This window comes from Bubalus kerabau, chromosome 13, assembly GCF_029407905.1.
Source record: "Bubalus kerabau isolate K-KA32 ecotype Philippines breed swamp buffalo chromosome 13, PCC_UOA_SB_1v2, whole genome shotgun sequence".
In the NCBI taxonomy this organism is placed as follows: domain Eukaryota; kingdom Metazoa; phylum Chordata; class Mammalia; order Artiodactyla; family Bovidae; genus Bubalus; species Bubalus kerabau.
In genome coordinates, this window is record NC_073636.1 from 58,100,111 (window position 1) to 58,116,488 (window position 16,378).

The window sequence follows — 16,378 nt, forward strand, 5'->3', positions numbered from 1 at the left end:
CATTTTTCGAGCAAGGAAAATCCGAGTTTTCAGGTTGTGCTAAATGACTCAAAGTTTGCCAGAGCGAAGACAGGGCAGAAAGAATGGATGTTGTAAAAGGTTATCAATATAACCTTTTTATATGGTCCTATTTATTTGGCTCTGGTGCCATCATAAAGTGGCTTGACGCCGCCGCCCCCCCCCCCCACCACTTTTAAGCACTCTGTAAAATGCAAATGGTCTAAATTAAGAAGCCATCTAATCTCAACCAATATTAATTCTGACATGAAAAATGAGACCAATTCTTCAGACAGGATTAAGATCACGGCCGCCTGGCATTAACCGATCACCCCCGTTTCTTAAAGAACAGGATATTTTCCTTTTCCAAAGTGCCTATTTATTTCTAAGAGAGACCCAAAATCCTCTCAGACGATTCTAACTCAGACACTGAAAAGGTACAATCTCCTAATGTGGCCTGCTTTGACCCCATAGACTCTGTATCTTATTTGTCTGTTTTTTTCCCCCTCCCAACTAAAATCCCTCTAAAATACCTACAGACCCCCAACACAGCGGGAGGTCAGGATGCTGCCCCTGTATCTTTCTCCATGCAGACCCAACTGCCAGCCCCTAATATTGTTTTCCAAGCAGAAAAGAGAAAACTGAGAAAAAGATTTGTTTTTCTCTCGTGTTTTCTCAACCGGTCCATTGAAATCAGCAGGATCACAGTTCCTCCATCTCTGCAGCAGGCAGAGTCGCCGAGCATCTAGATAAAGAATCTGCCTTTTGGCGGGGCTCAGATGGGGACACTGCAGTTGTTCTAGAAAAAGGAGGCGTCTCTGCACCCTGAGACCACTGCCACCTCCCGTGAGATCCTGCGGGTGTTGTACTTGGCTTGTGAATTCTCTCGGCAAAGTGCAAGAAATAAAGTGGCTTCACTGGGAAATGCCCATTATTCTCCTGCCATTGAGCCCTAAGTCCCTGCTGTCTCACTACCCTCTGCCTGGTAATTGTCATCACAACCGGAAGGGTCTGTATCAGCCTGACGGTTCACTGAGGGGCAGAAGGGACCCTGGAAAAGTCATGGACTGTTTGGAAGAACCTGCTGGCGTAGAGCACCCCACCCCCGAGGGCTGGGGGCACTACGCCCCTGGGTGTTTACCGCAGCCTCCCGGGTGCTCTGCCTGCGTGTGAAACAGACATTGGGTAATTCAGAGGCACAAAGTCAGGGTCACATCACGTCTCCTGCTTTGTGTAGTTCTGTCCTAGAGGCTCTCCAGCAGCTGGTACCTGGTGTCTGCAGGGCATGAAAAGGTTCTAAAACGGAGGAGGGGGCTGAAATAATGCCCCACCACCTCCCTCCATTCCTGGGCCCCATGGGCTTGGATCCATGTTGCTCTTTTCCTCACATTCCCAAGCCCAGGAGCTAAGGCTCTTTTCAGCTGAGAGTGAGTCTGGAATTCACTTTTCTTTTTCTCTAAATACTGCCAGTCTGAATCCCAGGGCCACCTTCAGGGGCTGGGGGGGTGGGGGGGTGGGGGAGGAGTTCCTGAGAGCTCAAGGTCGAAGGTCAAGGCAGGGTGGGTGGAAGGGGAAATGGGCCTTTTCCCTGATTCTCGCCAGACCTGAAAGAAACTGATTAACATCAGCTTTCCACCTCTTTTCCCACTGCTACAGCTCGGGCCTCAGCCCTCAGACCTGAAGGGTTCTCTCTGGCCTCCTCTGCAGCTCCCAGGCCCTAGAACCTGACTTTAAAAAGAAAAAAAAAAAAAAAAAACAAAAAACACCCCACCATTTTCAACAATGAGACGTTTGACCACTGAAAACCCCTCAGCTGCTTTAAAAGCCAGTGGAGCAGAACACTAGCGAGACTCCCCCAGCTCGAGGTTAAAGTCACAGTTCACTCCACAGAGGGGAAGGGAGAAGCCAGCACTCAGGAGGCACTGGCTAAGGCCTGTCCTGTGGGCTCTTCCCAGGCCAGGCTCAGCCCTGGCTACAAACAGCCGGCCTGACCAGCACAACTGGAGCAGGGACCCGGGACCACGGGCAGGGGGCTTCCCTCCCTCCTTCGGCATATCCATCACTGTGCAGTGACAGCCCGCTTGGCACTCCCCTCATATCTCTTTCAGAGCCCCCTCCCTTCCCCCCAGCACAAGCCTCCTTGGTTTAAAAAAAAAAAAAAAAAAAAACAACCAAAACCCATCTTGTTCTTTCATCATAATTAAAGTGCTGTCAGGGAAAATGGCATGGCTGATTTTTGCCGCAGTTGAAATGACCCTCAGCTTTCCTCTCCTCTCATTTGCTAAAGTGGTCCTTTCTCTGCCTGAAATCAGGCCCTTTGGTGATGGAAATCTTAGCAGGAAGCAGAGAGTTCTAAGCAGAATCCTAACCTTGGGAGAATGGGGAGAAAAATCGATGTTTTTGGAGCCGGCCTCTCTGCGGCAGCAGCCAAGGTGCTGTGAGGCCATCTTCCCCATCAGCAAGGGTGCCCTCAGCTCCATCATGCCGGCTCCCTCCCTCCCAGGCGTTGTCAGGGGGTCGCAATGTAGCCACACTTGGAGGTCGATTCTCCCTGTTGACTTATCTAAGGGGCAGAAGGAAGCTGCTTGGAAGGAAGATAAAATCCGAGCGCCTTCCTCGCTCAGAGTGACTGCGTATTTAATATCCTTGCTGGCCTGCATGTTTGTGTTTGAAATAAAGCTATAACTTCCACGCATAATGAAATGCGCCCCCCTCCTCCTGCCTGCCGAGGGCTACAGAGCTCCGCTGGGTGACACTCCTGCCTGTCACAGCCACTGCAGTGCCCAGGGCCCTCTCTGGCAATCTCAGCTCCTCTCATTTTGTGAAGACGTCACCAGCCTGTGAGCTATCAGAGAACTTTCTGAAAAGGACATTTCAGGTGAGCAATGCAGTAACATTTAAGGGGCGGGGGGAGGGGGGGGGCAGAAAAAGGAAAGAAAGGAGATTAAAAAGAAAAGAAAAAAAAAGAAGGCAAAGGAAGCCAGGGCCCTGAGTACTTCTGAGCTGCACCTTTGGAAAACCATGTGTGGAAGCCATGACATCTATTCAAACACTTATCATGTGAGGAATTCATAATATTCAATCCTAGCCTTCAACTACCTAGATATTAAGGAAACATGTCAGGCGCTTTCACAATTAGCTTAATTTCCTTTTCCTAAATATCAGGCATCTTGGAAAGGCCCCTTCTGAGTTTCACTGGGGAGCTTAACTGGAAGATTCCGGGTTTCTAGATGGGTATGCTAATATGTGGCAAGTCAGAATGGCAATCCAGGCCTCCCTCAATTGAATCATTAGTTGTTAATGCACCTCTGAGTAACTCCAAGCTCAGGTGTGAAACTAGCCCAAGTGTCACTACGGCACAGCTTCTTCCCTGGGCTGCAGCAAAGGATGGTGGGGCTGTTTATGTAACACACCAGCAATAAGCTTGTTTTTGCGACATCATTATTTGCCGGCCTAGTCTCCTGCCTCCTTGCTCCTTTCTCCCTCCCCACCCCCGACTTTTCTTTTTTTTTTTTTCTTTGTAGAGAAAGCAAAGCAGCTGTATAGTACTCGAATCTTTTATTTCCTGACTATTCTGTGTGTCAGAGAAGTGGACGCTGGAGAAAAACATGGGGCTTGTTATTACCGGCCTGAGCCGGAATGAGTCAGGCACCTGAAGCTTCGATGTGGACCTGACTCTGCCACTCGGATGAGGCCCCCTCCTACATCCGCTGAGCTGTACCTGGAGAGCTGGTGGAGGGGGCAGGCAGTGCTGGGAGCAAGCCTTGGGGTCACGGGGCGGTGGGGGCAGGGAGCCAATTTGCTGAATTCACTGCTTGGGGGTGCACAGAGCTGGGGGTGGGGGAAGCATTCGGGTGTCAACTGCCCAAATGTTCCCTCCCCAGCCTCTTGTTAGAATTCTATTTCACTATTAAAAACGTGACTCTTTCAGCTCTCTGGCCTCAGAGAGCTCTTTATTAAAATGCAAATGTCCCTTAAGGGTAGCCCCATAAGCCTTTGCCAGCTAATGGGATTAACTGAACAGAACACAACCACCTGCAGGGAGGTAAGGAGGCCTGGGGCCAGAAGCCCCCTTCTCCAATTTGCCACAGGCTCATCCCTGAGCGGGAAGGAAGCAAAATCCAGTCTTCCCAGCCTCAGCTGTCCAGATGTCTTTGAAAGGGAACTCTGCAGCCGGGGGCCCCCGAGTCCCAGCAGTGGGACCATTTGCTCACTGCAGTTCTCGGCGCCTTGGTGGCCCCATCTCTTAACAATCAGTTCTCTCAGGATGGACAACGTTTTCAAGGTATCCTAGCAGAGTGGTCCGGATTCAAGAGAGCATCAGGCCGCGGTGGGGAAGTAATTGCACATAACTAATTCATTTACAGAGGCAGCCACTTGTAATAAAGGACGTTTTCAAAGTGACTTGGCAAACTGATTTTTTTTTTCCCCCCTGAGCTGGTAAACAAGCTTCACATTATGCCCTGAAAATGGGTTTTCATTCACATTGATTTTGAAGTGTGCCTCTCAGGTGAAAAGTATGAAAATGTCACAAACAAGGAGAAGCCCAAACTTATTAATTTTGTAAATCTGAATTTGACTCCTGAAATAAAACCAGTCCCTGTTGTCTGGGGAGTTCCTTCAGTTCAATCGCCTTCACAAAAGCACTTCCCTCCTCTTATATCTAAAATAAGAATTCTCTATTTATCTATCTGTATACACACACACGTATTTTTATAAAAACTGTATATCCTATGCTGAGTATTACAAGAGCCCTATAGATAAAACAACTCTTCCAAGGCTCTGAAGAGATGACTGAAAAGTATTTGTGAGAGAAAAGCTGGAAATTAAATTCTGCAATTAACTCTGCACTTTTCTTTCCACAAAGACTGGGGGTTAATTATACTAACCTGAATAATGAGTATCTCTATTTCCATTAGGAAAATAGGAAAAAGAGTCCCAGAGCCCAGAAGCTAAGCTGGAGGACAGGCCAGGATCTAAGATGGTGGACTGGAGCAAAAATGGAGGGCAGTTGAGGACCTAAAATGGAGAACTGACTAAAACCAAAATGGAGGGGATCCCAGAAGCTAAGATGGAGGACCCAAGCTAAGATGAAAACACTTCACAGTACCTCAGGACCTCTGGATGCAAACTGTGAATGCTTTTTCACCCCACCCCTCAGAATACAAATCCTAGACATAAACAGAAGAGTCTAAGCTTAGGTGGAAGAATTTAAGGCTATCCCCTAAGAGGATTTTCAGTCCCAGAAGATCCTGAAAGGCTCAGGCTCCAGACAAATCAGAGAAGAGAGAAGGAGCTGGCTAAAGGAGCTGGATGAAGAAGGAGCTTCACTATCCCAGGGTCAGGCCTCTGGAGTCCCTTCTGAAAGCAAGTCCATCCCTCAGTTCGCCCAGCAAACCCCCAGCAACACCTCCTACAGAAAGGCCTGGTTCGGTAGCTTCTCTGAGACCCACACTGGGCCTCGAGAAGGTCCCACCCCTGCTGTTTACCTACAACTGTTCAGTCCCGGACTGATGTGGAAATCTGAACCGTGTGCCTGTCGAATCTACATGTGGACATCTGTTTTGATCCTTCTGGGTTTTCTACAGTCTCATTATCAGGACTCAACATATTTTATGTGACCATTGATTTGCTTTGCTCAACTAGGTTGAGGAAGGGTTGGAAGGCCACCAACATCTGTGTTTTTTGACAACCTTTCTATCTTTTCTTACCTGCCATGTCTATTTCCTATTTAATCAGCAATGGTTCACGGTTAACTTCCTGGGATTGTTTTGATTGTAAGACCAAAGAGAGCAGCAATGCCTTATACCTTTGTCTTCCCCATGGGGAAGGGCACATTATTAGTGTATATTGAGTGAATGAATGAATAAACAAAAATGCCCAAATGAAGGCAAACTCACCGACCCAGCAAGGATTTCATGCTTCTGAGAGGCCTGGCAGACACATGCTTGGCTACTGCAACTTAAGAGATGCTACTAGAAAGGCAAAAAGGAAACACAGCCATTTTGACATCTCATTTAACCCCCCAATTCGGCAGTGACTTATCAGTGAGAGAAAATGGGAGCATTTGCACTGAGAACTGGGCAGTATTCCATGCTCTTTGCCAAGTTGGACACAGTCTACATATGAGGTAAACCTCAGATCTGCCAATAGTCAAAAATTAATTCGTGACAACTGTTTTCACTTGGAACCATGATTTCCTTCAATTAGGTGTGTCATTTTATGCTAAATTCCCATTAAACATTTCCCAACAAGCTTTTCTTTTTTTTTTTTGAAGAACAGCCATGATGACCCTTTACCCCTAAGGATTCTTTTCTCTCCCGCACTCCCCCCACCCCCCCAAGGATTCTTAAAGGTCACAGAAGGCCCATTCGATAAGCAAATTGGTGGTGAAGCTGCTTTCTGGGCTATTAGGCTAGCAATTACATTTCCCCCCTCTCGCCCCTTAATCGGCCATTCTGCTGGGTTTCAAAGCAATGCAAATTTAGCTCCAATCAATTAGTAACACGTTTCTAACTTGGGGGCTTGGGAAAAGGGTGAACTTTTCCTGGTGGAGGGAAGTTAAAACCTTGAGAACAAACGAATCCTGTTCAACCTAGCAAAAGTCTTCTGCCTCTGTGGACTACGTTTTTTGGTTGTTGTTTTTTGCTTTAGGCCGAAACTGGGGAGAATGGGGTCCTACTACAACAAATTAGGATAAGATTTTTATTTTATTTTATTTTTTTTGCTTGAGCTAATGAATCAAGCACAGGACACAGAGGCAGCTGACGGAATATTTTCCCCAGTAATGCCAGGAAGCTAAAATCAGCTTTTGTGTTTTTTTTTTTTTTTTTTTTAATAGCCTGAGAGATTTGCATCTGGGTGTGATATGCTTGAGGGCCCCCCCAGCTCAAAGCAATCAATCTTGTCTCCTCTTGCAGAAGCCCCCTCCGCCTTCCTCACAGAACAGAATTGTCTCCTCTCCCTAATGAACATACCCAGGAGAATAAAACTTGTTTTTCAAAAGTGTGGGGAAGGAAGAAAGGAAGGAAGGGAGGAAGGAAGGAAAAAAAAAGCACACAATGCCTATACTGGGTCTGGCAGGAGCCAAGTTCTGGAGGACACTAACCTATAAACTTCTGAGGATTTCCTCAACGTCTGAGAGGTATACGTAATATACAGGGTGTTCACTTTCAACTTGAAGATTTACTTTGCTTTGTTTTGAGTAGTTATCAAATCAAAGAACTCATAAAGATTGGCTTTTTTTTTTTTTAAGGTCAAAAGGGTCCAACGGGTGCCAGATTTCTTAAAAATCAAACCACTCAGTGGGGTAAGGCTTGTGAAAACACTCAGAAAATCAGGCTGTGCCAGAAGGGGGCTTATTACTAATTAAGGGGAAAAAAAATTGAGGAATCATTTTAGGGTCAGGAGAATGTTCTAGCAAGTGAAAAAGGGCCAACTGTGGTAGAAAGAGTGGAGGTCACAGCTCAGGGGATGGTGGGGAAGGGAGGTAGGGGCATTGGTCTTGGCTTTCGGCACCAGCCCCCAGTCCCTGTCCTACTACGGTGGGGTCCTGAAGGGTGGTGGGATGGGGAGGGAGCGATGTGTTGTGTTGTTCCCCACCTGCCCTTCGGATTCCTGGGCCTGCACCCCAGGCCTTCAGTCAAGGGCAGCCTGGCCCCTCAGCTGCGCTGGCCATTCAGCCTGGACTGACAGCGCTCCATCCTCTACTCGGTGCAGCTTCCATTCCTTGTAACCAGACCCCTCTCCTCCTCCTCCTCCCAGATTCTAAGTTCCTAGAGGGCAGGGACTATGGCTCCCGTTGAGAGCTACATTTAGCAGAAGTACTTTTTCTTTCTTTCTCTCCCCTCTTCCCTCCTCTTTCAAACTTTTAATTTCATCTCTATGTTGCTCTCTCTCTTTCCTTTTGTACCTTCTTTTTCTCTCTTTCCTCAAGAAAGAACTGGCTTGGAGGGGAGCTGGTTTTTCCACTTCTGAGTTCACAAAAGTTCAGAAAAGAAAGGAATTCAGATTCCTTCCCCCCTTGTCCCACCCCAGGGGAAAGCGCTGAGCAAGTAAAAGAACCCTGAAAAGACACAATGGAGAATGTGGGAAATGCGCTCAGGAAGTCAGTGAGTGTTGGGTGGGGGGGTGAGTTAAAGGTGAAGTTGTTTGCGCACCGCCATCAGTACCCTCTTTAGAAACATCCATATGTCTGGGTAGAGAACAGGAGGAGATAAGGAGATATAAAACCCTGACAGGATAAGGGCAGGGCGGGGGGTGGATTTCCTGTAATATTATAATGTCATTTTAACAATAAGTACAACTTCTGGAAGAAAAAGGGAAAGGGGTCAGGGAAAGTGTGGGGTGTGGATTCCCAGTCCTGTGGGCAGCGAAAGTGGGCAGTTTGGCCCGATGTGGGAGACTGGGTTCTAAGAGGACATGGTCCCCCAGAAGGTAAAGATGTGTGTGCTGTCCAGGGAGGGGAAACTGGTAGAGAAACCCACCAAATGAATGGACCTAAGCTCCCTGTCTCCCTAAAGTACAGAATGGCAGCACTGGTGTTAAAACTAAACTCCCAGGGACCCAGAACAGGATGAGACCCTAATCTGAGGTACCCACCCCCTAAAACCTGGGGCTTTTTTCCGTAGGGCTTGCTACATTTCATCTAGAAAATTCTAAGTGATCCCACTTCCTGTGAGCATCCCAGTCATTCTGAGCTCTCTGCTGACCTCTGGTGGGGGAGAAGTCTACTGGCCTGGAAAAGGTGTCTTTAACAGGGCAGCCCACCTGCCCTGCTTTCCCAGGGAACCCACATCCAGAGGAACCCCCACCTGGGGGAGGGGGAGAGCCTTGTTAACCTGCCTTGTCCAAAGTTCAGGGCTATGGGTTGGAAGGTGGGGGCAGGAAAAAAAAAACTTTAAAGGAGCCCCAGGAAATTGGGAGTTTAAGAGAAACTTGTTGGCGTAGAGTCTATTTTATTCAGTTTCATTTATTTTTTTCAGCTATAAAGGGGAAGGGGAGAGGGTGTATTTAAGAATGGTGTGTGGAGGGTAGGTTTTGTTGAACAGGAATGAACTTCTGTGACAGGATTTGGTAGGTCCTGGCATGGGAGGAAGTTCACGTGGCCCTTCTCAAATAGATGACCTCATGATTTTACAGCTGCTGCAGGGAGGGGAGAAGAGAAATGGAAGGGGTGCCCGTTCTGTTGGAACCAAGGAACTTGGCCCTGGACACCATCAGATCTCACTGTCTCTCCACGGGACTTGGCCTCATCATGACAGACGTGACCTTCCTTTAAGCCCAGGGTTGGGCCTGAGATGGAGGGTGGGGGTCCTCAGCTGGGGAAAACTCTTCTTAGTAAGAATGCCCCTGAAAGCTCAACAGGCTTGCAGCCCTGAGAGGCAGAGAAAGGTCATAAAGGGGAGAAAAGAAAAACTAGCCCTGAAATCTCAGAGACCCTAAAAAACCCCAACCATTTTCTCATGAATGGAAAAAACCAAGGATTTACCCTCAACCAGTATCTTCTCTCTAAGACAGCTCTGAGTATCTACCCCAAAGTCTACTCCCTCATCTCCCAGCATCTTCCCATATTGTCTCAAATGCTAACTCCTCCAGGAACCTCCCAGGGTTTCTCTGATGGACAAAAGGACCTCTGCCACCTCTGAATTTCTTTTCTAGCCCTGGATTGGGGTGAGAAAGAATCCAACCCTCTTGTGCATCCTGCAGAGGTTCTCCCAATGACGGGTACCCAGAAATTATTAATTAGGTACCAAAGGGCAAAAGGCAGGCCTAATATTTCCTGTACAAGCTGCTATTTTGGAAAGGATGCTTTAAGAGAAAAGAGAGAAAGACATGTGTGTGTGTGTGTGTGTGTGTGTATGTGTAAGTGTGGTGGGGCAGGATGGTTATTTGGCATACCTGTCCTATTAAAACTTTTAAGAAGATAATTAAAGAAGTTTAAAGTGAAAAGGACAGTCCTCTCCTTTTTCAGATGAGAAAAACTGGAACCCAGAAGATAAGCAATTTGCCCAAGGTCTCAGAACTGGTTCCTGGAAGACCCAGGGCACGCAAAAGGGCTGGGAGGTTAGAGGTCACTGTGATAGTGTGTTTTTTTGCACGGGCCATGGTCTAACAGAACCACTAGTTAAAAGGGATATCTGTCCTTAGAGATCCATTGTTCCACTGGAAAACCTTAAAAAAAAAAAAGAAAATGATCCCTGGGCCTTGAGGGGCGGGGACTGTGACCCTGGGAAAGAGGATTAGGGGAGGGGGCTGCGGAATTCTGTCTTGGGCGCAAGCTCCCTATGAATTCTGGAAAGCCAGGCTCTCAATTGTAAAAGCCGAGCGCCATCTGCCAGCCAGATCTGAACAGCCTTGCTTTATTTTATTGTCTCCACTTCCCAGCCCTAAATAGTTGGTGTTCTGGCCCCTTTCCCTAAAAAAAAAGAAAGAAAAAAAAAGGTATTGCTTGCTCAGAAACCTCCCTAAAATAAGATTTTTTTTTTTTTTTTAATTTCAAAAGAGAGGAAGAGAAAACGAGAAAGCAAAGAAAAAATGAGGGAATCTCTTAAGAGGCTGATTTCTGACCCCAGGTTTGAGCTGGGCAGATCTTTGGGGAGAATGGGACAGCTCCCCGCTTCCCCGCCCTTCTCCAATGAAGCAGTCCTGGTGGCCTTTCCCCGACCCTTTCTTCCTGGCAGAATGAAAGGTCAGCGCCCAGCTTGGAGCCTGCCTTAATATGGGAAGTCAGACCCTATCTCTGGGGAATCAAGGTTTTAGGGTCAGAAAGAATAAAAAGTGAGACCTGTGCCACCTGTCAACTTAAATCTCAGGATAAGACGTCTGCAAGGGATTTGGCTTTGTCCCTTGGGTCATTACCTCTTTCTACATAAAGTTGAACACTGACAGATGCACCTCCTGGCTCTCTCTAGGACCGCCCACCAAGTTTAAGTATTTCCCCTGACCATGGCAGAATCTTCAGGACGAGGAGCCTTGTTGGTACTTTAAGAATCAAGTTTTGGCCTTTCCTGGCTGTCACTTGGCAAATTCATGGAATCCTTGAATAGAGCAGTGGAATCAACCAAGGTTCTGGAAATGAGAGCCTGCTAATGTTCACCCAGTGTACCCTTTCCATGATCCTGGGACCCTCCAGAGAAGCCAGGCCTTCTCTGCCCATCCCCTCCGCAATCCGGGTAACTTGGGAGCATGGCAAAGGATGAACACAACAAGTCCATCCCGGACCAAACCTCCCAAGGATAAAGATCCCGAGAGCCCTCTGGAATCAGGAAACCCTCCAACTGGAAAAGAGAACCCTCCAAGTGTCCATTTTAAAACCAGCCATTTGTTTGCAAAACAAAATGATCTTAATATGCTTCCCTTTTAGCAGCTAAAAAGGAAGAAATGAAATCACCTAAGTGTGGAATTATAAACAGCTATTAGTTTTATGACAATCCAACTTTTAAAATTTTTCCCCTAACGTCTGGCATTTGTTTTGGGTTCTGCCCGGAGCCTTCTAAGCATTTCCTTGGAAAGATGTTGCACTTGGTCCCAGGCAAAAAGTCAAAATCAACATTCAAAAAAAAACATGCCTTGGGTAATTTCAAGGATTCTGCAATAAGCAGATCTTAGTTAGAGGGCACTTTGCTTAACTAAACTTGGAACCTATTTTTTAAAAAAATGTCCAGTAGATAATTTATTAAACTACCAACCAGTTTTCACTCTTTATCCTAAAATAATCTTAATAGTAAAAGCAAAAATCTAAGTTCTCATAGGTGTGTAGAATGGAGAGTAGGGTTTTTTTTTTTTTTCCTTCTAGACTTTGCAATTAACTTAAGGGCCCCAAATTCCAAGTTCGCTAAGGAAAATGAAAAAAAAAATTCTTAAAAAATAATAAATCTCAAATGAATCTGTAATAGCTCTTTTGGAAGACGAGAAGGGGGCAAACATGTAAGTGTTTTAGGCTCAAAATATAATAAAGAAGCAAAAAGTCTCCTTCCATAAGGGTTAATTGGGCGGGGAGGGGGGCTGGTTAGGTGCAAGCTGGGGGTTGCTAGGCCACTATTTAAAAATAAAATGACTTATTCAACTATACTTGAGTAAAAAAATAATCTGTAAAAAATTTTAAAAATCACTTAGTCCTGTTATGATTATTCCAAGATATTGGTTATAGAATCTGCCCTAGCAATGGGGGTATGGACGGGTGGGTGCATCTACCATCTTACCAAAAACCAAGTGCAACTCTTGAACAGGAAACGTCCTTGGGTTCTCACTTCTGTTGGCACAAGTGTGTCTTATTTCTAAAAGATCTTATTTTACCTTCATCAGTACAGTCATTCAGAGGCATTCCTTCCACTGCCCCCTACCCACCCCTAAACTTCCTGCCTTGAAATCTCAAGTCCTAACGGTTAGGGGTCACCCCCATGCAGTGGGCTGGTTCCCGTAGGGCTAGGACTACAGTGACCCAGCTAGCAGGGCTTACACCCTATGGCTACAGTGCACACATTACCAATCACAGGCTCTGCTTGTGTTTTTTTTGTGGGACACATGCAGGTGGGGCCCCAGCCACCTAGAGCTGTTATGTGACCAGCAGCCATCTGAGTACCAGTCCTTACTATCCTGACCATACTCCTGTCTGATGCAGAGTGAATCAATTTATGCACATCAGATAGGGAGAATCCCATTCCCTGCCTGCTTCAGACAGAAGCCCCTAAAGAACCCCTAAGTGGTAGATGAGATCATTGAAGGGTTAAAATCTATTTATGCCCTGATCTACTATTGATTAGCTACAGACTGACTTGCGTAATCAGCAATCTTAGACCGATTCATTATTTCCTTCCCTGGAATAATTTCCTTTTCTCTTCCATTTAGGGTCATCTAGTGAACCTCCGGAGGTCACCTTCTTCTCTGAGATTTTTTGGAAATCAGTTCTACCGGAGAATGTAGGATCACCGAGACTGGAATTAACATTTCTGAGTGGTTACTAGTAACTGAAGTTAGCAACTTTTTCTCTGAAGATAATAGGTTTCTTTTTAAGGTGGTCAGGTTATGATCTGTATGAGCTCTGCCTTTCCTAGGATTTGATGTTGATGTGAAGGCAGTGGTTCTCAACTGGGGGTGATTTCTGCTCCCCCGCTTCCAGGGGACACTTGGCAATGATTGGAGGCAGTTCTGGATGTCACACTGTGTGTATGTGGTGGTGGTGGTGTGTGTGTGTGTGTGTATGTGTCTCTGTGTGTCTGTAAATGTGTGTATGTTTGTGTGTATTGTGTATATGTATGTATGTGTGGGCTTCCCTGGTAGCTCAGCGGTTAAAGCGTCTGCCTGCAATGCTGGAGACCCGGGTTCAATCCCTTGGTTGGGAAGATCCCCTGGAGAAGGTGTGTATGTTAGTGTATATATATGTATGCATGTATGTATATGTGTGTGTTTGTATCTGTGTACGTTTGTATACATGTATATTGTGTGTATATGTGTGTACATTTGTGTTTGTGTGTATATGTATGCATGTGTCTGTGTGCATGTTTGTATATGTGTACGTTCATGTATGTGTGTTTGCGTGTATGTGTATGTTTGCGTGTATGTGTGTACGTTTATGTGTCTGTGTGCATGTGTATTGTGTGTGTGTATGTGTATGTATTTTTGTGTATGTGTGTGTGTGTATTGTGTGTATGTGTGTATTGTGTGTATGTGTGTGTTACTGGCATCTAGTAGGCAGAGGTTAGAGATGCTCCCACACATTCTACATTGCACAGGTTGGTCTCCATGGCAACATGTCAGTGGTCTGCCTATGGAGGACCCCTCTGTTATACAGAGTCCCCTGAAAATGCTAAAATCCCAGCAGAGAGCCAGCAAGGAGAAATCACAGTTTAAGAATAAGAGACTAGGTTTGACCAAAGCTCCAGGGCCTTACCAACCAAAGGGGTTTTGACCAGAACCTGGGCTTTGTCCTGGGGTGGGGCTGCAGGGAAGAGGGACCCTCCTCTGTCTTGGCTGGCTCTCCTCTTCCCCTCTCGCTGTCACTACAGATGCGACACCTTTCTTCTGCCTGTACCACCTCACCATCTAGTGGTCACCTGAAATACCAACTCACTCCCACCATCTCTTGGCCCTTCTAGAGTCAGTCAGTAAAAAAATAATTCATATTTGGGGGTGAGCAGTGGGTGGAAGGACCCCTGAATGACATATATGATTTTATGAATAAGTTAATGAAGTAGACTGTGGGCCTCCTAGACCTATCCAGAGAGCAGTGATTGAGAATTAACACGGACACTTTCTATAACTTCAGAAACTACAAAGGCCAAAAAGACTTAGGAGGTACCTTACGGAACCGCAGATAAACAAGCAGCATCTTCTTAAAAGGGAGTGTCCACATGCCCCAGCAATTTCAGTGGCTGTGTACCTCATAAGTGACATGGCCTATTTCAACAGGTTGGTTTGTTTTCTTTTTCAGATGGACCAGTTAGTTACTTGCATGGCTAAAGAAACGGAGGCCCAGGCTTGTGGTCCCCCAGGTCAGTGGGGCCTGGATGGAGACTTGCTGAGATGCAAGACCTCGCTCTGTATCCTTCAGCAGAGCCCTGGCAAGCAGCCTGTCTTGGCCATGGACTACATTACAGTGTCTGCTTTTAGTCTGTGTGCCTCATCACAGGAATTACTGTTTCTTTTAAAAAATCCCACAGCTATAAACTTACCTGAATGAAGGTTCCCTGTAAAAAAAATATATATATACACATATATATGTGTATATATATATCTTCACAGTCATTTGCAAATTAGCAATCAGTTTGAGGCAAGGCACAACTGCTCAGAGAGGAAAGAGAAGTGAGGTGCTCTGGTCTTTTGATCAAAGGGGAGAGGCGAGAGCTGGATAAATCAAGTTCTTTTTCCCTTAGAAGAATTGGCGCTGTGTGCTGATATGGAGGTTGGGAAAGCTTGTCTGTGGCGCGCCTTCAAAAGTGAGTACGAGAGTTCCCTTTCCATTATCAACTCATTAAGGGAAGTTTAAGGTACTCACTCTGTCCTACACACCAAGTGTGTGTGACAACTTCAGAAACATTGACTGACTCATAATAAATTTGGGATCCGATAACAATTTATGCCTTTATACCTCCCTCCTCGCCCCAATTTGAATCATTAAGAAACGTTCAGTAAGATCTCATGTTCAAGTTCTGTGGGCAGAACTCCACGAGTCAAAAGGCTTGAGAATTCTCCTGAGGTTTAACAAATTACCCTGCAGTGCACTCTTCCTCTAAGGCAGGATGGCAGCGCATGCTCCCTTACGTTCACTGCTCTGTCACAGATCAGTCCCCTAATGTCCTTCTCTGTTACAGCCCCCAGTTGCTGCCTGGGTGAAAGTACTCCAGGAATTCTGATTGGAGGGGGCCGCGCCTCTCAAGGGTTTGCTGTTTGTCAGAGACCACAGCGTCTCAGGTCTCAGCTGAGCATGTCATCAACAACCAGGAAAAGTCAAACGTGTGTATTTTTGTGTGTTGTTCCCTACCTCATTCTCGGAGGGTCTTCTCATCTTCCATTCCCAGTGGCTGGCCTTCTTCTCCATCTGGCTGTCGGAAGGAAAACTAGAGACAATCTTTTTTTTTTTTGGCATGTGTAATAAGCACAGAGCAATCAGTGCTCAGGACCCCGGGCTCAACCACAGTAGTGATGTGATTTATAGATAAGGGCTAATAAAGAGGAGGAGGTGGGGGGGTGGCAGCGGAGGATCTGAGAGGGGAGTAGGTAATGCTTTCTCAGGACAGGTGAAAAATAAGCTCCCACCTCATCTTGTCACTCACCTAACAGTGACTCCACACCATCATAAATGTGTCGGTCTACTGCTTGGGTTGACTCTTGTTTATAAAACCTGTATAAAGAGTGTATTCAGAAATGTTGAGATGGGAAAGACAGGATGGGTGCCTAGGATTTTTAGAATTTGTAAGTCTCACAGGGAATACCGTAAACAAAGAAAACAACTAGTGACTTCCCTGGTGGTTCAGTGGTTAAGACTCTGTGTTGCCAATGCAGGGGGTGTAGAGCCGATCCCTGGTAGGGGAACTAAGATCCCACAAGCCAAGATATGAAACAAACAAGCAAATAAAAACCCTCACTTGGACCAAGGAGAGAAAAATCCAGGAAGACAAGTAGATTCCTAAAAATAATGGCTGCCATTTATTGGACACTTATATGTGCCAAGCACTTAGTTAAAGGCTCCTCTCAGTTTTTAGTACCTGATGCCCATTTTAGACAATGAAGGAAAAGGACACATCCTTCTCTGATTCTTCTGGAAACACCCCTCCCCTCCCTTTTCACAGGCTCCTTGGCCTACGCCAATGGTCAGTTTGTATCTGGGGCTTCCCATTAGCCTTCCCCAGTTCTATAAAGGCCACTTGGACTAGTTGACCCT

General features: G+C 46.2%; 2 protein-coding genes and 1 long non-coding RNA gene across 16 annotated transcripts in view; 1 reads left to right on the plus strand and 2 right to left on the minus strand.

The window, feature by feature from the left end:
• LOC129625770 (guanine nucleotide-binding protein G(s) subunit alpha isoforms short) overlaps positions 1–16,378 on the minus strand; it is a 65,519-nt gene that overhangs the window by 30,414 nt on the left and 18,727 nt on the right. Inside the window, exon 1 of one of the 10 annotated variants that reach the window (XM_055544587.1) lies at positions 15,771–15,832. The exons of the other annotated variants lie outside the window; for them this stretch is intronic. The gene's annotated coding sequence lies outside the window, so the exon portion shown is untranslated. Of the gene's footprint in view, positions 1–15,770; positions 15,833–16,378 lie in introns of those variants that run through there. 10 annotated transcript variants of the gene reach the window in all.
• The window catches only part of LOC129625772 (neuroendocrine secretory protein 55), a 57,215-nt gene that overhangs the window by 20,426 nt on the left and 20,411 nt on the right, over positions 1–16,378 (minus strand). Inside the window, exons 3-5 of one of the 3 annotated variants that reach the window (XM_055544605.1) lie at positions 15,771–15,838; positions 15,479–15,535; positions 5,898–9,373 (exon numbers count right to left, since the gene is read on the minus strand). The exons of 1 other annotated variant lie outside the window; for it this stretch is intronic. The gene's annotated coding sequence lies outside the window, so the exon portion shown is untranslated. The remainder of the gene's footprint in view (positions 1–5,897; positions 9,374–15,478; positions 15,536–15,770; positions 15,839–16,378) is intronic. One more of the 3 variants, XM_055544604.1, reaches the window with a different exon arrangement.
• LOC129625774 (uncharacterized) lies at positions 1,551–15,441 on the plus strand. 3 transcript variants are annotated; one of them, XR_008701603.1, is made up of 7 exons: positions 1,551–2,875; positions 3,522–4,282; positions 4,917–7,141; positions 12,847–12,917; positions 14,264–14,489; positions 14,871–14,933; positions 15,309–15,441. It is a non-coding gene; the product is annotated as an uncharacterized LOC129625774 (long non-coding RNA). The 3 variants fall into 3 exon arrangements; XR_008701601.1 differs by lacking the exons at positions 14,264–14,489; positions 14,871–14,933; positions 15,309–15,441 and having other exon boundaries at positions 12,847–13,197; XR_008701602.1 differs by lacking the exons at positions 12,847–12,917; positions 14,264–14,489; positions 14,871–14,933; positions 15,309–15,441 and adding an exon at positions 9,139–9,285 and having other exon boundaries at positions 4,917–7,306.